Below are 26,273 nucleotides of genomic sequence, written 5' to 3'. Positions count from 1 at the left end.
CAACTCAGAAAGAGAAAAGCATTTAAGATTTATAAGAATATAAGCTATTTACTTCATTTATTGGAAATTTAAGTACCTAAATGCTCCTGGCCCTATGCTAAATGCTTGGGACATGTTACTTAAGACCTGCTCAAGATTAAAGTTTCTGGAACAGCATCATTGTTAAGAGTACTGATTTTATTATTTTTATTTTGTTCTTTAGGCATCTCATCACTTTATATATATTTTTAATTAAGTTTATTGTAGAAAAAATAGGGAAATTCATAAATTTGCTAGTAGACTTTGACGATTTTGAGGCTCCTGTGGGACATAACCAGTGGAGCTGCCCAGAAGGCAGGTAAATATAGGAATTGAATTTCAAGAGAGGTAAAGATGAAGGAGTCAGTAAACCAATGTTAATTAAAGCCATGAAAATTGGTAAAATTTGTTCAATGAGAGTGTAAGTGTGAGAAAAAAAGAATGCCATGAAGACTCTTTTAGAGTAGCAATTTGAAAGAAAGATAAGCCCACAAATGAGACTGGCAAGGGCTGTGAAGGGAAGAGAAAAACAAGAGAGTACAGTGTTATAGATTCCAATAGAAAGAATATTTAAAAATAGAGGGTGCAATCAGTGGAACACAATCATGCTAAGAGATCAAAGAAGTACATTGTATAAAGAGTCCCAGGACTAACTTTAGTGATCTTAGAAAGAACAGTTTCAGACGAGCAGAAAAAGCAAGACTTGGCATGTTGAGGTATGAATGAAGGTGCAGATTTGACACAGAGAACACAGACAATTCTTGGAAACGTTTACCTGTGAGTAGAGAGAAGAGTTACTGTGTAGCAGAAAGTGGACCTGGAATAAAGAGAGGATTTGTCCCTTTATTGTGTGCAGATGCATTTTCTTTTTTATGGGGAAAGATACTTTGATATGTTTAATGCTACTAGGAAGGAATCAAGAGAGAGGGAGGAAGTTGAAGATATAGAAGAGAAAGAAAATGTTCATGTGAGTTAGGGCTCTTAGAACATGTACAGGTATAAGATCCCAAGCATGCATGAAGCATTGGCTTATAGAGGAAGAAGCATGGGAAGGAAAGAATAAAAAGATTTATGGATAGTGGTAAATTAGCAGGAACCTCACAGGCTCCTATCTCACAGATGCTATTTTCTCGGTACGTCATCTGTTAAGAAGGAAGAAAGAAGAGTAGTGTGGGGTTAGACACAGGACAGTAGAAAAGGTTTTATACAAAGCTATGGAGAACAGAAGAAATCTCTCTCAAAACATAACATAAAAGTTGCATCTCAGAGTAGAGGGCTCAGCTGAGGTCGTCATCCAGATTCCACTCTGTCTGCTTGGTGTATATATCATCTCTTCTGATGCCGGCCCAGAGGGACTTAGGCATGCCTCCCTCTCTATTCCTTTTTACCTTCCAAGAAAAGGGTTAACTCCAGATGGTAGGTATTATATTTTGTACTCTCCATCTCTTTTAACAAAGTATATCAACTTAAAAATCAGATTAATTATTTTAAGCATGACTGAACCAGACATAAAACTGTATGATTAAAATCTCAGTGAACTCTTAGCGAACATGGTTTGAATGTGCTCAAAATGACTTGTAACATTCTTCTCTCCTAAAAATCACTGATGATGCATCTTGCTGAACCTTTGCACTCATATGTCTAGACATAGCAAAGGAGGAAAACACATTGAAGGAAGTAGAAACCCAAAGAATTTTGCTCTAAGCTAGCTGAATGTTACTCGAAAAAAAATTGTTTACTGTCATGACTAACGTGGATAAACGCTCAAGTGATACCCTTTCTCTCTTTTTTTTAATTCCCTTTCTCTCTCCTCTCTCCCTCTCTTTCAATTGGATCCTTCTGTTTCCAAGATACCTTCTAGTTTGACTCTCCGCTGCTCAATCGGGTGTCTCTGATACTGACTGAGGTTGCCTGGCAACATGACCGACAGAATACTCACCAGCCTATGTGACCGCTCTATTTTTTGGTTTGTAGTGGGAGATTTGTATAAAATTTCATGAGGTTTCCACATTGCAATTCTATTTCATTTCAGTCAGTGTGTAATGAAGTTTATTACTTGCAATATTATTATTACAGTTCATTGCATTGTTCAGCATTGTTTAGAGGTTTTTATTTTTTGCCATAATTATTAATACTTCCAGAACATTTTAAAAGATTGTAATTGCCCTTCAAAATACTTCCATATCTTTTCAGAAGCTCATTATCAGAAAGCCAAAATAAAAAAATATTAAAAACCAAAAGGTTATTGATGGGGAAGAGATGTAAGAGGAACTTCTTGGGGATTGGATATGTTCTGTATCTTGATCTGTGTAGTAGTAACACAGGTATATAACTATGTAAAAATCCATCAATCTGTACACTTAATATTAGTGCACTTTACATACTTTAATATACATATGGCCTACTTTATGAGTCTTAAAAGGTGGTGACAAGACAAATAAATATACATACACATATAGAAACAGAGACTATATAAGTTTGATATATGTTAGTTTGAGAACAAAAATAATCTCAAGGTTTTTATCATAGAACATAATATCTTCTTAAAGACTGGGCATTGCTATTGAATTTCATCAGTTCAACATTTGAGACTATTTTGCCATACGGCAACCATGCTTTCAGTTAATTACTTGCTATTTATAAAGGAGCCTTAACTGTCAATTCAAATGGGCAAACTGAGGAGAAGAGACAGCACTAACAGCGACACACTGCAGATGATATGCTCTTTGTTTTAGACTCACTGGATCACAAGCAGAATGTCTCCGATGCAGAGAGAGATCACACCTAGAAACGTGCCTCAAGAAGCCCCTCCATTCACCAAGTCGTAGACATGGCTTGCGGGTCTGGCCTCTGCGGGGTGCACTAGACCCACAAGTTCCTACAACATAATGTGGACAGAAAAATAGATTGCCCAAGTCTAATGCCAACTTTAAAACAGAGGCCCTTAGTAGCTTTATTTTATTTATAAAGTCTTATCATACAATCTCCATACCAGAGAGTGAGGGCATTTTTTGTGCTTTACCCATTGGACCTTCTAAAGAGCTTAGCATTGAACTTGTGTGGTTTTCAAAAGTACTTTTATGTTGTTCTTATTTCATTTGACCCTCATCATGGTCTTAATATATATTGCCCATTTTATAAGTGAGTAACCTAAGGTGAAGAGAATTTAAGTGACTTGTCCAGAGTAACACACTTTGTGTAAGCCAGAAATCCTCACAACCAGAATTTGAAGCCAGTTTTCTAACATGGTGTTACAACATTGAGAGGTATTACAACCTCTTAAAAAAAGCCAGTTTCTGTAAAAATTCAACTTTGGTTTGAGTAAATAAGTCTTCATCATTTTATTTGCTGGTCTTTAGGCTATTTCTTTTGACAAGAGAATCTGTCTAGGGCAAATAAAAACCCATAGAATTGTGGTGTTTAAAGCTGTCACATAGGTGGTAGAAGTCAGCTCATCCACCTAACTGATTTGTCAGCTGATGAAACTGAGGTCCAGAGGGTTATCACGACTTTCACAAGTTTCATAACTTCTAATGGTAGAATTCAAATTGGAATTCATCGTATCTGTTTCTTGGTTTGACATTACATAGAGTACTACTATCATAAACCTAAATTTTTAGCAATATTTCAGTACAGTTTAAAGTGTAAAAATGATATATTTAAAGGGTGGAAATTGAGATGCTCAATCCCATCTAAAAGATAGAGCTTTACCCAGGAGAAACAAGATAAATGGTCTTTCTATTCTATCAATCAGCATTAGGGATAAATAAATTCTGTCCTCCCTTAAATAACTGAATTTATGTTAATATAAGGTGCGTGAAATAAAACCTACTATTTATTGATCCTTTCCTATGTGATAGACCCTTTACATATATTATCATATTCAATTCTCACCAAAATGTTGCTAGATAGTTATGATCACGCGCTTTTACAGCTGAGAAAGTGGAACAAGTTAGGATAAGAACCTTGCTCAAGGCCACATAGCTAGTAATTTGCAGAGCCAAGATCAGAACCCGGCTCTGTTTGATGATAGAATCTGTGTATTTTAACCCACACCATCCTGCCTCAGAAATCACATTACCTAAATGTAATCCCCATCGTTTAAATGTGACTGAGGCTGCAAAGAGCCTCCCCAATACCTATCTTCCCCTTCCCTCCTAGGGACGCATTCAGATCAGTTGTGTGTACAGCTAAAACCTATATGTAGCAGCTTCTTTTACAACAAAGAGTAATGATGGTTAGCTAGAAAATATTGGGTGGAGTTTCTAGGGAATCTCTTTGACGGGGGCTAAACTAGCTGGTAGCATGCCTCTTTGCCATTTTTCATTGTTTTTATTCTCCCTGCATAGAACACAAACATGATGGCTGGGCTCCAGCAGTCATCTCAACTACTGGTAAACCCTTGAGGATGAAGTCATATGGCCAAGATGGTGGAACAGAACTACATAAGGATGACCCTAATGACCAAGGCACCATTATTCCAGCCCCATAATGCCAATGACCAGACTTCCTCTGTGCCGGGGAAAACCTGAACTCCATCTTGTTTAAACCAAAGAAACTTTGTTACACATAATCCATTCAGCTTCAATTGCTCACAAAACTGTAAGAGCAAGAACTCATTTTTGTGTGGAAAGACTACTAAAAATTCCAACTAATTCAGGACTTCTGCCTCTGGTAAAAGCAGACTAGGTAATTTGAGGGAAAAAACTCATCTTGCTTTGGAAAACTTGAAAAGCTGGGCTAAAATATATATGAAAAAAATTTGCAGTTTTGCTTCCACTTAGAAGGTCAAAAGCCACAACCGAATATTGCTCTTACCTTAACAATGAGAAAAGGCCAGATAATCTACAAAATAATAACTTTTCTTGAGCTCATCAGAAAGCTAGGGTCACAAGGCAAAGCGATTAACTAAATTTCAAAGGGTAACAGACCCTCTGAGGAGAGACAGGACATACGAGCCGTTTCACCTTTGACAGGACAAAAGAGGAACAGGTGCTCATTATGAAAGTGGGTAAGAAGAAAACAGCTAAAATTGTACCAAATACTTAAAGGCCAGAATGGGTCAACAGAACAGTATAGACGCCCTGGGATCCCACAGACACAAAAGGATATGCACTCATTCATAAGCTCTTTTTTTCAGGCACCTACCAGCTGCTCAGCGGAAAGACTGAGGTCAGGGCAGGAGACCCAAAAGAGCACTTTGGTGTCACAAAGGCACAAAATCCTTTCTGATTCCCCAGACTCTTCTCTAATATGAAGCAAAATTTAGCCTTCTAGGACTGAAAACCTTCACACCCCAGAGCCCTGGAAAAGATCCATAGTTACTAGAAAGAGGCAAAAATCATCTGAGCCCGCTGGACGGGAAGGTAACTGTCTTGAGCCCGGAATCTTACACTAACACAAAGCAGAGATCTGCTACCAGCTGGGGAAGGGCAGGACGCTCTCCCACCAAACAACCCCACAGAGTCAAGGAGGAGTTTGGGCGCCATGGGAGGAATGGGCAGGGACGCTGAAAGGCCCAGGTGCACACGACACTCCTAACGTTAAGACTGGAGCAAAGGAATCCAGAACAGTTGCGCCCACACCAGGCACTGCAGCAAGTAACAGGCAACAGCACTCAGCCAGCAGGAGAGGTACAAGAGCGTAACAAGATGCTGCTTCTGTTAGGCAAGCATGCAAGACACACTACAAGGGGAAGGTGGAGAACAAACACAGAAAGTCCTGGCACTCTACGTCCCACACCAAGCACAAGGAAGCAGCAGTTCTGCTGCTGGAATTTGAAGTCTGTGAAAAAAAGCAATCAATATAAATCATCAGATTAACAAAATAAAAAGGGAAAATCATTTGATACTCTCAATAGATAGAGAAAACATTCAAAACCCAGTTACGATTAACAATCCCAGTAAAATCAGAAAAAAGTAAGTTTCTCAATCTAAAACAATATGATATTTACAAAAACATTACAGTAAATATCATTCTTAAAAAAATGGTGAAAGTTTTCCCTTTGATTTGAGAATAAGAGCACAATTTCCACTCTTCCCACTTTCATTCATCGTTGTTCTGAACATTCTAACAAATTCCATAAGATATGAAAAACAATTAAAATTATAAATAATATTATCTTTGATCACAGACAACATAGTTCCTTACAGAAAATCCAAAAGAATCTACTGAAAAAATATTAAAATAAATAAGTGAATGTACAATCTACTATATACAAGGTCAATATAAAAAATACTTTTCCTTATTCAAGGAACAAAAAGAAAGTAAAGTTTTAAAAAATATATAATATATAATAATATTAAACTACATAAAACTTCTAGGAACAAATTAACCAAAAATGTACAAGATCTTTATGCAAAAAAACATAAAATATGATTGAGAGAAATTAAAAAGACCTAAATATATCAAGCACATATATATATGTTCCAGATTAAAAGTTTATATTGTAATTATGCCAATTCTTTAAAAATATTCTTAAAAATAGATTGAATGCAATCCTAACTAAAATCCTAACAATGTTTTTGTCAAACTTGACAAAGTAATTCTAAAATTCATGTGAAATAAGGTAAAGTCAAGATGATTTAAATAAAAACATGGTGGGAGAACTTGTTTTAATAGATATTAAGAATAATTAAAAAGCAACCATAGTTAAAATACTGTTATAAGTAGTAAGGAGAGACTGATAGACCAACTGAGAAGAATAGTTAGCCCCAAACACACAGACATATATGGACATTTGATTTATGATAAAGATGGCATCAAAGAGCAGTGAGCAAAGGAGAGAATTTTCAGTATGATTCTGTAACAACTGTATATTCATTTGGAAGGAAAATAGGACTTAACATGTACTTCAAACCATTCACAAAAATCAATTCTAAGTGGAATAATCTAAATGCAAAAATATGATTAAAATTAAAATTAGAAACTTTTCCTCATCAAAAACTCCAGTAAGAAATTGAAAAAGCAAGTCACAGAGAGGGAAAATGCATTTGCAATGTTTAATTGACAGGGGGCTCTTAATCCAAATATAACTAACTTCCACATATTAACAATTAACACAATAGAAAAATAGGCAACAAGACACTTGAACAGGCAATTTACAGACAATAACATCCATATGGCAATTAAAGTACATAACATAACCACATTATTCAACAGGAAAATGTAAACTATACTCTCATAAGAATGGCTAAAGTTAAAGAGACTGATAATACCAAGTATTGGCAAGGATGAAACAATAGGAACTCCCATACAGAACTGACAGGAGTATAATTAGTGTAACTACTTGGAAAACTGTTTGGCAGTATCTACTGAAACTGAAAGCTTGTATATAATATAAGTGAGCAATTTCATTGCTAAGTTTATATCCAACAGAAATGCATGTAGATGTGCAAGAAATTTTTAAAAGAATGTCCATAGCAGCATTATTCATAATTGCCCAAACCCAGAAACAGCCCAAATGTCTATCAACAATATAGTGGATAAATACTCTGTAATATTTTTATAAAATGGAACACTACATAGCAATGAAAACTAAGGAAACACGCAAAAACATTAATGAAATTTAGAAATATATGTCCAGGAAAGAAAACTAGACACAAAAGAATGCATCTTATACAACTATTATGTACATAAATTCAAAAATCAAGCTAAACTACAATTTTGTATTTAGGGATGCATGATAAAATGTTAAAACTATAATGAAAAGCAATGAAGTGATTACTATAAAAGTCACAGAAAGGTTATCTGTCAGGGAATTGATAGAAGGGGAGTAACGTTTGGGAGGCAGATAAAGCGGGGTTTCTGGGATAAAAGAAATGTTCTATTTCGTGATCCGTATGATGGTTACATGGGTCTCTGCTTGTAAAAATCATTGTTTTGTACCCTTAATGCGTAAAATCTCGTAATAAAGAAGATTAAAATGGCAATAATTCTGTAATTTAATTTTATAAATTAAAAATTATGATACAAAGTTCAATGAGTATAACTAATACCTGTTGAGAATTTACTGTGTGTTAGGAACCACTGTAAGTGCTTATCTCATTTAACCTTCGCGATATTTAGAAGACTTAGTACTATCACATTTCAAAGGTGAAGAGACTGAGGCACAGAGAGCCTACATCGTTGACACAGTCACACAGCTAAAGACACCTCATTCTGGGATCTGAACCCACGCCTCAGTATGGTTCTGGAGCCCACGCTCCCAAGCAGTACATTACGCTACTTCTCCCATATAGAAAAAGAGAGAGACTCTCTAAGCTGTGTGTTAGTTTTTTCCCTTGTCAAAATTATTGCTTAGTATGATAGGTAAACTAAGTCTAAAATATTGGTCTTTCATGGACCCAAGATATTAAATCTTTAATTTAGCACTCTATCCTTGTTTCATTTTAAGCCCTGCTAAGGAAGGAAGACAAATCACATTAAGATGACATATTTACTATTCTAATTTATAATTGAGCAATATCATAAATTACACTGTTCCTGTTGCCCAGCACAGAAGTGAATGTATACAAGAGATTCATCACTAACCATAACGGGTATTTCTCCCTAGAGGTCAGGAGAATTTTCTCTCTACACAAAGACTTAACTAAAGAAGGGGAAAACTCAAAAAAAAAAAGTCTCTTTCTCTAACTATTAGTAACATCATTTTCCAGTTCAGTCAACCTGGAAATCTCAGTTATTTTTTAGAGGAATGATGTATAGCGGTTAACTGCAGAGACTCTGGAGCTTGACCAACTAGGCTCAAGTATCAGCCCTGCTATTTTCTAGTTATTTGACCTGGGACAATTTACTTCGCTAATTCTGCCTCAGTTTTCTCTTGTACAAAATGGGGATGACATTAATGACTACCTGTCAGGATTGTTTGAAGGTTACATTAAATAATAAGTGTAAATAATTTCAAATACAGCCTAGTACATAGTAAATGCCACACAAATGATAAGGATTATTATTACTCTCTGACCTTACTCCCTTCAAAACCTCATCAATATCTATTCCTTCCTCTCCATTCCCAGTGCTACAATCTCAGCTCTTGACCTCATTCCTTCATTCTTATACTGTAATATTTTCCTAAAACTTGTTCTTCTTGTCTACAATTTTTCCAGCTGGAATCCATTATAAAGACAACACCAGACTGATATTCAAATATGAATTTTTTTGTTGTTGAGACGATTAGCCCTCACAAAATATTCTCTTTGTTTTTATTTTAATTGCCTACCAATTGAATTCAAATTTCTTACTCTGATTATCAATATTTCCTAGAACCTAGCTCCAACCTTATTTTTCAGTGTTATCTGTTTTTAGTCAAACACAAGAAACCTATTCTGTTGTCAAACTGATTAATTTACCATTCATTGAATATGAAGTATGCCTCTTCACCTCTAAGCTTGGTATACCATTTCCTTGACTTCCCTGTTAACATTTTCCACTTGCATTAAGATCTAGAAAAACGTCATCTCCATCATGAAATCTGGAGCCAATGCAGTTCAGAACTGTATCTCCTTTCTTAAATCTCCTCTAATGGTTTATTTTGTTCACATATATATGACCTTTTTATTATTTCTCAAATTACTTGAAATGGTTCTATTAATTTCATTGCTTTGGACTATCCTCCTGATGCCCTATCCTAATATCATATCCTTTGGCTTATTTATGCCTGAGCATATCTTATCTCCTCAAATTGAAGACAGAATTTTCTCGAGAGTCATTTTTGTCTTACCCTCCCACTCGCTCTAGTACTTAACTACCACAGTGCCTCTCAAAATAGGAGCATGCAATAAATATTTATTGAATTAAATGTAATCACTAGCTTTGTCTTTCAGAAACCAAATATGGAGATTGAAAGTAGAAGCTTATTTCACTATTTATTAAAAACTTATTTCACTCTCAAACCAAGAGAAGTGTGAGAATACAAAAGACTTGATCCATCTACTTTTAGGGCAGTAACATTTTAAATATTAGTAAGATTGAAAATGTCCCTCAGGCAAAATGTTGCTGATGGTTTGTTTCAGGAAATGATACGTAAAGGAAATGGGATCAGTGGATGACTGAAAGGGAAGAAGATGAAGATCACACACAGGTGACAACAGAAGGTATCAGTGTGGCCGATGTGTTGTAAAGGATGTCCCTGAATGCTGACACACTTGAGGACTATAAACAGGGAGGAGAATGATTAAGGTAAGCTGAACTCTTCATTCCAAACTTCTCTGCGCTGTATGAAGTGGCTGAGGGACTGCAAGGAAAAGGTGTGGTGTCAGTCACTTCAAATTCTGAGAATTAAGACTAATAGAAGTATAAAATATGGTCTCTGCCCTTGGGGAAGAAACTCTTTTATTTTTTTAAGTTTTCTTTACTCAAACAGCATTTTTTCCAGGCAATTAGTTTTGGATTTCTGAGTGGTCCTGCCAACAATTAATATAAGGCAATTGCCATTTGTTTCAGTTAAAATTCAATCATCAACTACTTATTTACTAAAGAATTGATATGTGTGATTTAAGGTTTGGGAGAAGGGTTTTTATGCAAATAAAATAAAGCTAGATCAGCCACAGAATTTCAGTGTTTAACACCCAGGTTAAGAGAATAAAGAAAAGAAGCTTTAGAATTAGATTGGCCTCAAGCTTATTCCTGTGAATGATAGATTTAGACCATCTGTGGTGCATTTTCCTCATATGAAAAATGGGGATAAGAACATATGTACCTCATGATATTATTGCTTAGATTAACTGAGATGTTGAATGTAAAGTGTGTGGGATAGAGTAAATACTTAATAAATATTGTTTTCTTGTCCACATCACTTCAATTTCCATGAATTGTTTAATGAAACATTGAAAGAGATTGTTCCTTCAAATTATTTGACCATCATTTCGACTCTTCTCTTTATTTTGCATCCATAAGTTTGCACTGTCTCCTTCAAAATAAACATTTCGGACTCCACAAGCACTTTACAACTGCCTCCCTCTTTTCTCCAAAAAGCACAGAAGCACACTTTCAGCCTAGGTATGCAATCAATGCACAATGGGATATATATACACACACTCATTTTATATACCATATGTATACATGCCGATTACCTCAATGGTTTGCTTCTTCAATAAAAGCTCAAAGAAGTAAAGATATCCACTAAAAGCATTTTGCTCTGTTTATAAAGAAGGCTGAAGTTTAATTTCTTTTTGAGCATATCAACGAACAGTATTCACTGAGTACCTTTGTTGTGTACACCATATGACATGATTAGGAAGTTATAATGCTTATTAACAAGCATACTTGAATTGAAATATCAATTTATTATGTATCTAGAACTGTCCTATACATTACATGTGCTAACACACTTACCACAGATGAGGTAGTTCCTAATTTTATATCCATTTTAAAGAGATGTTAAGTAATTTTTTTCAGCCACACAGCTAATAAGTAATAAATCCAGAATTTAAAGCCAGGGGGTCTGAACCCAGAGTCTGAATTCTTAAACCACTGCACTATGCCACCTTTTTCTGAAGTAGTTATCTTGGAAGACAATGTATGCACACCAATGCTACCACCATCTCTTTCATACTTTTCAAAAATTCTATTTTAAAATTGTCCTCCTGATCATCCCACTTCATCAAACAAGGAATCTGAGCATCTGGAGGCTAGGACTCTATGATTCTACAGTCCCTTCCAACTCTAAAATAATAACATGACAGTATTTAATTGTGTCTTTTTTTTTAATGAATGAAAGAAGACTCTTGGAGAACTTAGCAACTCTAATTCTAAGCACTTTTTATTAAGAATAATTTAGGTGATTTATAAACTTTCTTTCAGAATCTGCATTTTCACTTATTTCCTACTAGTTCAAAGCAGTCCAAGTAAGGAATTGCAAAGTATCATTTGAAATGAAAGCAACGACATGATAGACAGTAGAAAAAATATATATTCACTACTTTTCAGGATAACGCTTAAGCAAAACAAAAATCCAAAGAAATAATCAGAACATGTTTAAACTCTTAAATATTCAGGCTCTTCAGTAAAAGTTATTTAACTTTTCTAAGTTATTGGTGGAGGCAATATTTTCTGAAAAGTCTTGTGTTCAAAACCTAGATTCATCACTTTGAACAGATATTAAGCAAAGTATTAAAATTTCTTGGGTCTCAGTTTTCTTATTTATAAAATGGGAATATAAATATTGATCTTAAAATATTCGGGGCAGAGTTAAAGACAATACATATAAATTAGCTGATACACAGCAAATCTTAATACTTATTTCAAAATTCCTTTTTAAAATTTCCATACCAACACTGGCTAATAGCACTAATGTCTTCACTCTTCTCAACTTACGATTTAGAGGGGAAAAAAAATCTCACTTAAATATTAAGTGAGAAATATTATATGCAAGTTATGTACACAGAACAATAGTAATATGTCATTAGAAATCTTGAAATTATACAACTTAATTCAGACTAGCAAATAGCTCACCGAATTTTTATTTTTTATATACATGTTGCCTCAATAGTCACAAATATCAAGAACCGTAATACAAATGTGTTCTTTTATGACTGTCTGCCAAATTCATTCAGCATGACTGCAACTGAGTGGAAAAATAAAAATACATATTACTTACTGTATGTGGCGCTTGGCAATTTCAAAGTGATTTGCAAACATTCATCCTCAAAATACTCCTACAAATTGCATCTGTGAAAAGAAAAAAATCCAAAAGAGTAAGCAGTTTGCCAAGGTTACAGAAAACCTTATCCAGATCAACAAATACTTAGATACTACATACTTTAACATAGTGAAATAAAGTTTTACAAGTTATAAATTGTACATCTGGTAAAGTAAAATGGGCTGATGAACAGAACTATTCTCAATTATATGCAAATATTCTACACATCAGTCGAGGAGGACGCTCTTAAGGAAGAGGTAAGAAGGGTCTGCACATTGGCTTCAGAAGCATATGCAAGAAACACAGTGCCCCCAGAACATGGCAGACCAACATAAAAGCATATTTAAAAATATGAGATATTTATAAGTAAATTTGGCTGGAGATTTGAAGTGGTTATTAAAATAATTCAAGTTTTTAAAATGTATGTTTGTCTGACATATGAAGGTCACTGAGTTAGAAGAGAATTTTACTTGATTTACCCAGAAAATTGCACTAATTCACTTTGTACTTGAACTTCAATTCTAATTGAAAACGTTGCAGTGAGAAAAATGCAGGCATGCCACTTGCACACCTCACAAAAATACACAAACATTCGTTTCCTTTTCAGAAAGTCAATTATAAGGAGAAAGTTATTTAATCAGATTTTATTAATTTGTTTTATAGAAGAGGTGTTGGGGAAAACACATTAATTTCGAAACAAAATATTTCAACAAATGGATTTTATGCTACTGGGTATACTGTTCAAAAGAACTGTTCAAAAGAAACAAAACAAAACACAATCTAATGATCATTAAAGTAACCCTTTAAAGTACAATGTGTTGTTTCAGACAGAGCAGCCACACTTTAGACAATACGAATAAAAAGTCCCCTAAGTAGCAAGCCACTTTAGGGAAACATTAGTTCTCGGGTGACCAATAGAATTTCTGCCCAGAGAGATCTGGTTCTTTATAGTACTGAGAAGAAGTACCAGCTTACTAACACTGGAGGTGTGCTTTTGTGTTCACTAAAACCAACTATAAGCAAATCAACAGTTCAACAAGACCAACAGGCATTCTGAGAGTCTAATTTATCTTCCTCTAGCACGTGGGAGACAACAGGATGGCACTGGCCTCTCCCCAGAACAGGAATGAATGATTTTCCTAATGCTCAACACAAAGTCTCTCAAACAAGAGGAAACTAGATAGAGTTCCAAACTTATAATCAAATGTCAAAAGTAAATCAAGAAATTCTTAAGAAACTATGTAGTTTTATAAATTTCATTTTTCTAAGTTTAAAACGTAGAGCTTAATAGAAGATAAAAATTTATGTTTACATATATTTTCAATAGAATTATAAAGTTATAACAAGTTTCAGACCTGTATATTTCTTCATGCTTTAGCATATTCATCCTCATAGACAAGAGAATTGAAATTAACAGTAATCATGTGTCCTGCCCAATTTAACCCAGCTAATGAGAGGTGATCCTGGACTCAGAACAAGCTTTTCTGACCCAGATTTTTTCTCACTACAACACCTAATAGTCCCTAACTGCACCCAGAGTAGAGGTTGCAAACTGGGGCGTAATAACCAAATCTGGCTTACTGACATGTTTTGTTTATCCAACAGCATAATTTTAAAAATATTTTTAAAATATTCGAAAGAAGATTTCTCATAAGAATCTTCATTTCTAGCTTTTTTGAAAGAGGGAAGATTTCATAAGGCTGGGCTCCAAACCTCCAGAGAACAGAGAATGGTTGCCCCTCTTGCATGGGACCTACTTTCTGCACTCACCTATTTCCCACTTTTACAAGCTGTCTTCTCCTCCGCCATTGTCATGCACTGAAGTGTTTTCCTCCTGATCCTTACCTACCAACTACAATCAGACCTCTTTGCTGTGAAAGTGGAGGAAGGATTTTCCTTAATTAAGCTCAAAGAGCTTATTTCATCAGTTGAAGCAACTGCTTATAAATGCATTTCACCGGCTTCTTACAATCAGGTGCTATTGATTAGTGATGTTTTAATCTATATACATGTTTTTAAATTTCATGGGCTTATGTTTCCATTTGTTTAAATATATATTTGATAATTTTTAAAGCTAAGGCAGAAATTACAAATACAATCGATTGGTACAAATCAAGGGAATTAACGATCCTAAATAATGATTTTACATTTATCAAGGACACATCCTTCAGAGAGAGACTTCCCGGATTGACAGGTGGACCATTTGGTAAAATAATGATAGAGATAAAAAATATTCAACTTAACCAGATAAACTAGACTAAGAAAACACTGACAACAAAAGGTAAAGCTATGCAATCCACAAATTCTGGTTACATCACGGCATATTGCAAATAACTTGAAATATCAATATGTTTTGTAGAATACTTAAAAAATGTGGACCTGGAATTCTGGGTAGTTGTGGTAATAGCAGCCATCTAAATCTGAAACTCTTCACACATCCTGCAAAAAATATACAGCCAGCCAACAAAAACAAATAAAAACACACAAATCCTAGGCCTTGAGCATAAATGGAATTTGGAGAACAATAAAAATGTCAAATTACTTGTAAACAGAAAATTAAACACCAATTTCTAACAGAGCCTATCTTTCAAGCTCCCACCATAGGTATTACAGAGATCTAAGCGGTCCAGAGAAACTGTGAGGAAAAGAGAAAAACAAAGGTCCTAAGCGAGCCACAAAACACACTCTCAGAAAGTCCACTGAAACTATGAAAATATTGAAAAATTGCCCTGGCATATTAGAACACGGACACAGGGAGGAGACTCAAAACTATATGGAATTCCAGGTGACATTTTTTCGGGGGAAAGAGTAAGGCATTTCAAAATGATTGGGATATGTCAAAAGGACATAGGCCCCAGCTTCAGGAAGCTCCGACTAGTCAAATCTGGAACAACTGGAAAATCAAAACAATAATTATCATAAAGAATTAAAATTCATTACAGAAAATAAAATATGAATAAAGTACATAAGGAAGAAGCGAAAACTCCTCCTTTGCATAGGATGCCACCCTAACAAATACAGATGGACCGATGGAGTTAGAAAATCACCATTAAGCAAAATTTACAGTTAACTGATTCAGTCAAGAAAATACCTGTGGATCAGCACTTGCGGCTGAAAGTGTGACGATGAACCAAGTATTTCCACAGTCCTAAAGAATCTTCTCACACATCACTTATTAATTACAATGGGGAAATAGTAACTTTCAATGGAGAAACTTGGCAGAGACCACCTTAACTAAATAATCAAAGACAACATCATCAATAACAGGACAAATACACATGACGTGATGCCAAGTATGCACTTGACAAGGACACCACATCACTTCTGTAGTATATCTGCCAAAAATGCATAACCTGAATCAATCATTAGGAAATATCAGGCAAACTCAAATGAGGAAAGTCTGAATATTATCTGGCCTGAACCCAAACTGAGGAAAGTCTGAAAATACCTGGCCTGAACACTTCAAATTCGAAGTCATTAAAGAAGGAATTTAAAAGACATGACAACCAGGGGCCAGCCCCAGGGCCTAATGGTTAAGTTCAGCGTGTTCTGCTGGGGCAGCCCAGGTTCAGTTCTCAGGCGCAGACCTGCACCACTCATCAGCAGCCATGCTGCAGCAGCAACCCATGTACAAAATAGAGGAACACTGGCACAGATGTTAGCTCAGGGCTAATCTTCCCCAGCCAAAAACAAGAAAGAAAAAGACACGACAACCAAATGCACGTGTGATCCTAGATGCACTGTGAGTTACAATAACAGCATTTTGTTAATAATGAATTTCTTGATTTTCATAATTGCACTGCGGTTATATAGGACAATGTCCTTATTAGTAGGAAATACCAAAATACTTCAAGTAAAGAAGCATGTCTGCAACATATTCCCAAATTATTCAAGGAAAAAATTACATGTATATGTACATATATACAGGTGTATACATATATATAATTATGTAATTATACAGTATGTGTGTATATATATGCATACATATATGGAGAGAGAGACAGTAAGCAGAAATAAAGCACAAGGGGCAAAATGTAAAAAACTAATGAATCTGGACAGAGAATATACAGGGTTCTTAAGTACAACAACTGCAAATTTTCTGTATGAAACTATATCAAAATTAATAGAGAAAAAGGGTAGAAATAAATAAATGTTTTATTGTCATTGAAATATTTGGCATCACAGAAAAATAGTCAATGAAGTGTTTTTAAATCAAGAAAAAAATTAAGAAGCTAGAAAAGAAATCAGAATCATTGCCCAATGTTTTAGACAACTAAAATAACAAAAATCCAGATATATATATACATATATTCTCCTGTATTTTGTATATTATATATTTATATATACCTTATTTATTAAATATGCATATCTTTAAAGATATTATATATTTATTTAAAATTTATATATTTATACATGCATATCAAATATATAAAATACAGAAGAATGAAAATAAATGTGGAATCTACCTTTGGATTTTTAAATAAATAATATAGACAATATTATATTCAGCAAATTCAGCAATGTAAAGTTAAATAATGAAATGATATTCACAAAAGAAATGAAGTCATCAGCGATTTAAAAAAATAAAGAAAAATATTGTCAAAAAGTTATCAGTCTCAGTGGTTTTTCTTTATATCATTGCTTTTCTAAATAAAAATTACCAAGGTCTTTCTATAAAAATTCAGAAAAAAACATAAAAGCTGAAGTCACTCAATTCCTATAACAATGTACTTCATGAATATCTATTCTGTCCTTATTTCTAGAATATTATTTAAAGAATTATGCCATATAAACCATTTTATAATTAGATCCTCTTTTTATTTAATTGTGAATTTCTTTCTGTGGCAATATCACTTTTTTTATCAGTACAATGGGAAATCATTTCACTGACTGATATTCCATATATGCCACCATTTATTCTGTATTTTTTGCATATATAAGTTGTTATCAATATCTGTTACCAGAAACATAAAAAATAAAAAACACTGCAAAGGTCTTTTGGTACCTATCTTCTGCCACAGCATCATTGTTTCCTGAGGATAGAATACCCAGAAGTGGAATTGCTTGATCAAATTGCATGAGGCTGTTAAGACTTGTTAAACTATATTTTATTAATACAGATGCACAGAGTTTTCACCTTTGAACCCCACAATCGGGTTATATTTTACAATCACTACAGCCAGTGGCAGTTGTGGCATAGTATTTGTTACCTGTTTATGCCCTGATCTGGCCCTAGCTCTTCATATTGTCACATCTTGAAGCGAGTTCTATGCATTCTTGGTATTATATGCATTGAGTTTAACTACCTTTTAAAATGTCTTCCAAGAGGTTACCCAAAAATTTGACACCAAAATAAAAAATTGTTTATATGGAAAAGCATGGAAATAGAGCAGCTTAATAAAATAATTATTTCTTTTTGGAGGAACTTACACAATTCCTTATTTTCTTACAAAGCAACAGTCAAGTATTTTACAGGACCCAGGAAGGAAAATACCTACAAATGGATGAAAATGTGTTACAGTCTTGTAACTGACAACATTCAAGAGGATTATTACATGATAAGTGAAGCAAGTGCAGGCAGGAAACACTACAGATCCCTCCAGATCATCCAGGCAGCAATACCAGGTCTCAATTCTAATTTATAACAACAGAGTATCACAATGCCTAGACATTACCAGTTTTTAACACTAGACATTACCATTTACATTTTATTACATTAGAGATTATCATTTTTTAAGTGCCATTATAATTAACGGTTCTCCTTGTTCTTCAACCTACTTCAGCCACTCTTCTTTCTTCCTAAATTCACTTTGTATGCTTGCAAATTCCCACAGTTTTAGCAACTTTCCTAGTCTGTGTATTCATATTTTGTATTCTTAAATTCTGGAGATTAACACAAATTTTAGTATAAGCGCCCAATCGACACTTCTGGAGTGTTAGTTGATCTGCCCTGGCAAGTCATTGATTCAATGACAAATAGCAAGCTATGCCTCCCTTTACACAAGACAGTGTTTTCTTTACTGGTTGATAAGAACATAGTGTGAGACAAAAACTTACCCTTCTGAAGTGAAGACATATGAAGTCTTTTGCTTCCCCTCATATTTAAGTCCTGTCATTGTGTCAGAAGAATAAAATTAGATTAACCCAGAATGATTTACTTCTCTCAAAGTCATGTTGGTTTTTACCCTTATTTGTTCTGCTCTTTGAGGTGAATGAAAATCAATTGTCTTTTTGATTTATTCTTCTGTTTTCCTAGATATCAAAGCAAGCTGATTAATCTATAACTTCTAAAGTCATCACTAGTATTTTCTCTCTCTCTGTCTCTCTCTCTCTCTCCCCATTTTCGTTTGGCCTTCAAGAACTCTAAACTAACTCCCTCGCACATTTCCTATTGTAAATATGACTTGATAATAATAATCCTATGATAATTTCAATCATGAAAAGCATGACAAATCAAGATGTCCTGAATATTGCACATTATTTAAATGTGATTTTCCTGGAGTCTATCAGCCAACTTATATCAGTGCATAATTCCATATCTGGTCTATACTCCATGGTCAAATGCATAGGTAATGCCTTGACCAAGTTCCTGGACACCCTTGCCCCTTGACTTTTGACTGCAAGTCCACCTTGTTGACAGGGTCTACATTGTGGCGTTCTGTAACCGAAGACTGTTTCATCCATCCCTCTTCTCTATTCATCCACTTGGGGAGAAGTCAAGACCTGTTTCCAACTCAAGTGGGTCCTTGGTCTGTTCTTTGCTGCCTTTATTTTATTTCATCTTTTTTTCATCAAATGTTGAAAGAACTGGCAAAGTGATCTTTCCAAATATTCACCAGCTTCTCCATGTAAAGAGCACTGAACGCCTTCTCTTTCATCACCTGCTCCTATCTGTCTGAGGAGATAAGAGAAAATGTTGGTTCCTTCATCCTCTGAAGTGAAAGCTGAAACAGTTTTGCTTAACTCACTCCACCCTACTCTCAGCAAACACCTGCAAAGCACAGCGTATTTTATATCCTTCACTTCATTATTTTCCAGTCTCTAGAAAATAGAGGTAGAAATTTTGCCATTTCCTTTCCATATCCCTATCTTCTGACCCATTCCACTTGCATGAAGTTATTCCAACAACTAATTAGACACAGGCAAAAATTCATGTTCAGAGAACTTCATCAGTGTCATTTATAATATTTATAATTGTAGATCTGTAAAAGCAACGAGTGTCTAACAATTAAAGATCAACTAAATAAGCTGTAGTTTGTGCAGATGATAGAATGCTATGCAGTCACAAAATTCATGTCTCAAATAGGGTTTATTTACAGGCATAAATCTTCAATATATATTTTTAAAACAAAATAAATACTTCTAACATAATGATAAATAAGGTAGGAATTGTGTAAATAACTATAAATACACACATATATTTACATTATAAATATATGTATAAAATTCAGAAACATTAGAGGACTATACAGCAAAATGTTCATAGTTATTTCTGAATGATTTAAAAATATAATATCAATTTTCTTTTTTATACTTTGCTTAATTTTGCAAATCTTATGAAAAACATATATCATGTTATAATATGAAAAGAAAGAAAGAATACTAGTTTACAAACTCAGAGGGAACAAAAGCAACAAAGTGTATACATAAGAACCAAACATACAGCTATAAATCAGGCAAAATTTCAGCATTAAAAGAGCTGGAGCATAGCATAGACAAAATTGAAGCATAATTATACAATAAGATGAAATTGTCAAAAAGTTGACAAAACACGATTTTTTTGATGTGGTTGGACCTGCTAGTTGCCTCCTCAGTATCTATTCATTCTCCTCCCTTCGTTGCAATGTGCACTTTTAGGCTCTTTGACCTTTACCTGCCTGAATTGTAGATATTGGAACTCTGGCAGCTATTTTGAGTGCAGGAAGCTTAGAATGGCTACAAGGATCCCTGGTGACAATATACAGCCATCCTATCAGGCTTGGAAATCAACATCTAGACTTCATATATTGTGAGGGAAACATACGGCACTAACTTTAGGCCACTCTCGGTATACACTGAACACAGTTTCTAAGTAATGCATATTATCTAAGAATTCACAGGTAAAAATAAAAAAAGTTTCTCTGTCATGGATTTAATCATTATTTGATCAGCATATATATATTACCAAATATTAGGATTCATATTCCAAATCATACTTAAAATGAAGAATAATTTTGAAGGAGTTCAGAGGAGAGAAATGGAAAGAATTAACATCTAGGAAATTAGGATACTTAAAAATGACTCAAATAGAGAAATTTATATGTCATAAAAGGAAATATTTAGTAGTTTAATTATATTTAATTGCATGAAGGGTTATTTTTAAAATTAGATTCCAAGTAATGAAATAGCTTTAACAGGAGCAGGAGAGATTATATTATGCACTAAAAATGAATTTCCAGAAACTAAAGATTGTTTAGATACCAGTTATTAAAAAATAATGTTAATACTCTTTGAACATGTTTAAACCTAAATTTAGAACTAGAGCCTTTCAAATCCTGAGATCCAATTAGAAATGTGGTGTGAACATGTGGTAAACTTTAGATAGAGGATGTCAGTTAGTTTTACATTGTTTTATGGTCAATATCCGTGCTTTCTTCATGTTTTATGCCATTGTTTAAAGGTATCACATTTTTGTTTACTTCTTCTGAGAATAAGTTAAAATCGAAAGTGCATCCTTTACTCCATCGCACCATCCAAACATATAGTGTGGCAGGTTGTATTTTCCAAAGATGGCCACAACATCTCCCATCCAGCATGCTCTTCTGCAATGTGACCTTGACATTCACTCATCATGAAATGAAGCTATTTCTTTACTTACTAAAATCTGAGTAAATCCTAGGACTCCTTTGATCAAGAGGATATGGTAGAAACAATAAGGTACCAGTTCCAGGAGTAGCCCTTAACTGGCCTAGCATCTTCTGTTTTCTGCCTCTTGGAGAACTCAGCTGCCATGTAAAAAGTGCCAGCTACTGTGTTGGAGAGAGAGGCCATGCTGAGGAGCACTTAGGCATCAGACATGTGAGTAAAGAAAGCATATTGGACATCCAGTTCATCCAGCCTTTAAATGACTCTAGCCCTAGCCACCACCTGATGGTAACTGCATGAGAGACCACAAATGAGGAAGGGTCTCCCAGCTGAGCCCAGTCAACACACAGAACTACGAGAGATTATAATATATTGCTGTTTTAAGCCACTAAATTTCAGGATAATCTCCTGTATAGCAATAAGATAACCAGAAAAATGTGATCTTCCTGGAGTCTAAAATTGGGAATTATAATGCAATAATCTGGAATCCTTTATTTATATATCTGACATTATATATATGAACATATATTGACTAGAATGTGAATTGTTTGTATGACAATCTCTCTGTTTTTCTGTCTTTGTCTCTACTTCCATCAAACGAGTTACCTTATTTCCAATTAAAAATATTTCCAATTGTTTTCTGGCTAGTTGCTGATATATGTACTAACACAGATGTCTACAAGTATAAATATATATATAATGTATGTGTATGTGTGTGTCTGTATATATATATATATACACACACACACTGTGTTTATATATACATATACACACACACACATATACATATATATACAGTGAGTATATATATATATATACTCAAGTGTGTTTTGGGGCCATTCAGCCTTTAAAATAGATTATACAGCAGAAACCTGAATGCTGTTCCTATGTGAAGAATCGACAATGTGGAAAGCAGTTTAAAATTGTTTTCTGTGTTCCCTATAAGTAGAACTCAGACCAATAAGACCAATGAGAGAAGTTACACAGAATCAAATTTAAGCTCAACACAAGGAAAAGCTCTCTTACTGTGAGGAATGCCAAAACAGAATGGGCTGCCCTAAGAAAAGGCCAAAGGAAGAGTTCAAGAGGAAATTGAATATCCCTTCTCCAGGAAAGTTGAAAAGTACCTCAAACACTGGCTAGATGCTGGAATTAAATGGTTTTTAAGGACTCTCTTGAACCTACTAATCTGAAAAATCTGTGATGATTATCTTTGGAATAGATTATATTAATATTTTTACATCCTTATCATATTCCAGAAAAAGATACTAGGAGTGTCACAAAGATTTATTCAAAAGAGCATCTTTACATTCATAGCCCTTTATGCTACTGAATCAATATTTAACAATTTTGTAAGACATTTACTGAATAACTAGCTATATTATGGACTTTGGTAGGCCTCAGGGGAACAATGAAGAATGTGATGCCTCCATTATGAAAAAGCTTATAATTTAAAATGGTAGACAGACGAGGACACAACTAACTATGATAACATGGTGTAAGTTAGCAACAGCAACACGAACAAAGTGCTACAGGAACAGAAGAAAAGGAATAGAATAATTCTGCCTTGGAGACTCCAGAAAATTCTTTTAAAAAGGCTTATCATTTGAGCTAAATCTTGAAATGAGGAGATAGGTAATTCAAGGCTGAAAAGCAGTGTGAGCAAAGAAACAGTCATGGACATCTATGGCATACCCAGGTAACAGAGAAGTAACTCAATGAATCCTGAAACTAGATTGGGAGAGCGTAAAAGATGAAATATGAGGCTGCAAAGATCATTTGGGATAAATTTCTATGAAAGGTTTGAATGATATGCTACAGAATTCGAAACTTAACCTGTAGAGCTTTCAAAGGTTTGGACACCCAGGAGTTACATGCTTAGAATTATATTTAGAGAGATCCTTCTATTGGCAATGTGGAGTGGAATATGTAAAGGATTACACGATGTGGGGTAGATTTAATTTAGAGAAACACGTCAGGCTTGGGTTTAGATTAGGTACAACCTTGACTGAGAGCAGGTGGGGTGACAGGATCACCCCTCAAGATCCCTTTCAATCTTAAACTCTGTGACTTACGTCCCTGGCAAAGGAAAGGAGTTCCAGATAAATTCTAATAAATGACAGAGGTGGTAGAACTCTCGGGCCAGTCTGGTGAAAATCATAAAGACAGGCTATTTCAAGTACCCAGTGAGTTTTACAAGAAGTATATAAAGTACACAATCTTCAACTAGCTGACAAAGGAATTTGAGAGGAAAAAGAATCACAAGGAAGACATTAATACAGCACAGTGGAAAGACATTTTCAGCTATCCTACTGGGAAAGCCAGATAAAAATTTGACTGACCTAAATCCTTTTTGGCCTGCATCATTTTCCAAAGTAGCGTCTACTGCTTTGGAAGGCTCAGGGGACCTAGCTAGACACGTGCAATCTAATTAAATGCATGTATTAAGGATTTAATTGTGTAAGGCATTTTGCTAGGTACAGCACAAAAAGAATTGCATTGGACTGCCTTCTTGGATTTCATGATCTGCACAAGACAGACAGATATAGATATACATCTACCATTTAGGAAGATAGAAGAAAGGACTCATTAAACTACAGGAACAGGCAAAAATACATGTACTTATACTGAATGCTCCATGAGCATTAATAAGAGCGAGACAACTCCTTGATTAGTTCCATTTCAAGGGGAAACACTAAGGGTCAAAGAATAAATGCCAATGACCAGATCTCACTACCGAGACTCAATGGAAGAAAAAAGGAAAGCTCTACCCTATTCAGCTCTAACAGCACTAAAAGCCAATGTCAGTAAGGCAGTCCAAGGCACAACATTTCCCAGGATTGCAGCTGCTTGAAGGGAGGAGAAACAGGCCAACCACGACACAGCATCAGTCTGGGAATGCAAGCTCCTTTTCTTTCCTCCCTTCCTTTTTGCTGTCACTGGTATTGGTGTTAGTGATTCCAGTAAGTGCCTTTGGCCTTGCAGAGGGAGATCTATATATGGGTGTCAGCAAAAAAGTAGGAATTCATAAAATTTCTAATAAATAGAATGTGTGACCCTGGATTGAGAAAGTGACATGTGAAAAAGTTTGAAATTGAGGTGTAGTGTGAATTTTATCCCTGAGACTAATACATGGTCTATGACATCAGAATTCTTAAGTCCTCTGAATGACTTGCTTGATGGCAATCAGCCAAGCACACCACCACACAGAATTCTACATACTAAAGACCCTGACTGTCCTTGAAGCCCCCACACAGTGGTAAATGAACAAATGAGGCACATATTTTCCTATAAAATGATACAGCCTTGAATAACAAATATGAACACATTTGCTGAAAAGCACAGAGAAGAAAAAGTAAAAATTCTCCACGATAACAATATGTAGTAACATGCTTATGATTCATAAATTTGCAATGTCGTTAATACAGAAAGATGATGTTTCTACTTGTTTATGGTATAAGAAGCCCTTGCTTGATAGAATGGCTTGGCCTTATGAAAATATGTACCTCTGTTTTGCAGAGGTTGTTCATCTCTGAATGAGGAAATAATCCTCAGAAGCAGGAAAGAGAAAATCGTCTTTTTAATAGTGTGAGACTTCAGTAAGGCAGAGACTCGACAGAAAGCAAGCAGAAGTGCAGACACACAGAAAAAAGGATTTTGCCTAGTGGACACCCAGGGTTTTTGAATTGCAAAACCACTCAGTAATTGCATGCAGTGAACATGAACCCACTGCTTAAAACCCATTTGTAAGTATGTGTCTCTTAATGAAATTCTGGAAGCACCTGATCTTGCATTTACATAGTGCCTTAAACTAAGTGGATCCCAAAACCACTGGCCAGATTTATTGATTGATTATGTATACTGACTGTTTAAGCAGGAATCATTTCATGCATCCATGAAGTGCACTTCTGTATTAAAATGTGGCAACATTTTACTGGCCCACAATTTTATATATCACTTTCATGTGAGATATAGTCCCTTGGCTAATTAAAAGTGCATGAATATTTAGAGAATTATAATAAAATACAGATGCATATATTACAACTTGATTAAAATCACATAATAAAATTTTTCCATGGCAAGTACTAAATATATATACGATTTTAAAAATAGACAGAAAATAACACCCGTTAAAAATGACTAAATGTGGGAGTTTTAGGGTATGTTAGTGTGGAGAGGAATGACAGGGTGAAAGTGTGTATGAAAGGTTTTAAGGTTGACTAAAAACCCAAAACTACTGAGTTAAATCTGACAAGAAAGTTATACTGCAAATAAGGTTTTAGATAGAGAAGTTTAAAAAAGCTGGACCAAAACTTAATTTGGTCAAAGAAAAGGTCAAAACAAACTCTATAGTGAATAAAGCAAATAAAAGTCAAGTATAAACCTGAATTATCACAAAATAAGATCAGGAACTTCTATCTAGCTTGAGTGGCACCCAAGTACAAGACTGTGGAGGTCCACATTAAAAAACACCCAGGGAGCCCATAAAAATGAAAACTCAACTTTAAGTAGAAGCCGTTTAAGACACACACACACACACACACACACACACACACACACACACACACACACGTAGTGGGCATTAGCCACACCCTATGACAGGAAACAGTACATATCTTTGATTTAGTGTTAGTCAAAACTGCATTGCAAAATCAATCATAGTGTTAAGCTTTCTATATCTTGGTTTTATATTTATAACAATGGAGAATATTTTTTGTGGGTTACTGACTTTCAAAGCACTTGCTAAATAAAATGAAAATTGTTCACAAAG

General features: G+C 34.8%; 1 protein-coding gene across 8 annotated transcripts in view; it reads right to left on the bottom strand.

Annotated features, from left to right (window-relative positions):
- GALNT13 (polypeptide N-acetylgalactosaminyltransferase 13) overlaps positions 1 to 26,273 on the bottom strand; it is a 472,802-nt gene that overhangs the window by 430,583 nt on the left and 15,946 nt on the right. For 7 of the 8 annotated variants that reach the window (XM_070579812.1, XM_070579811.1, XM_070579819.1 and 4 more), the window contains exon 2: positions 12,617 to 12,687. The gene's annotated coding sequence lies outside the window, so the exon portion shown is untranslated. Of the gene's footprint in view, positions 1 to 12,616; positions 12,688 to 18,088; positions 18,153 to 19,287; positions 19,551 to 26,273 lie in introns of those variants that run through there. The other variant, XM_070579814.1, reaches the window with a different exon arrangement.

This window comes from Equus przewalskii, chromosome 17 (genome assembly GCF_037783145.1).
Source record: "Equus przewalskii isolate Varuska chromosome 17, EquPr2, whole genome shotgun sequence".
NCBI classification, from domain to species: Eukaryota; Metazoa; Chordata; class Mammalia; order Perissodactyla; family Equidae; genus Equus; species Equus przewalskii.
This window is presented reverse-complemented; position numbering and strand designations above follow the sequence as displayed.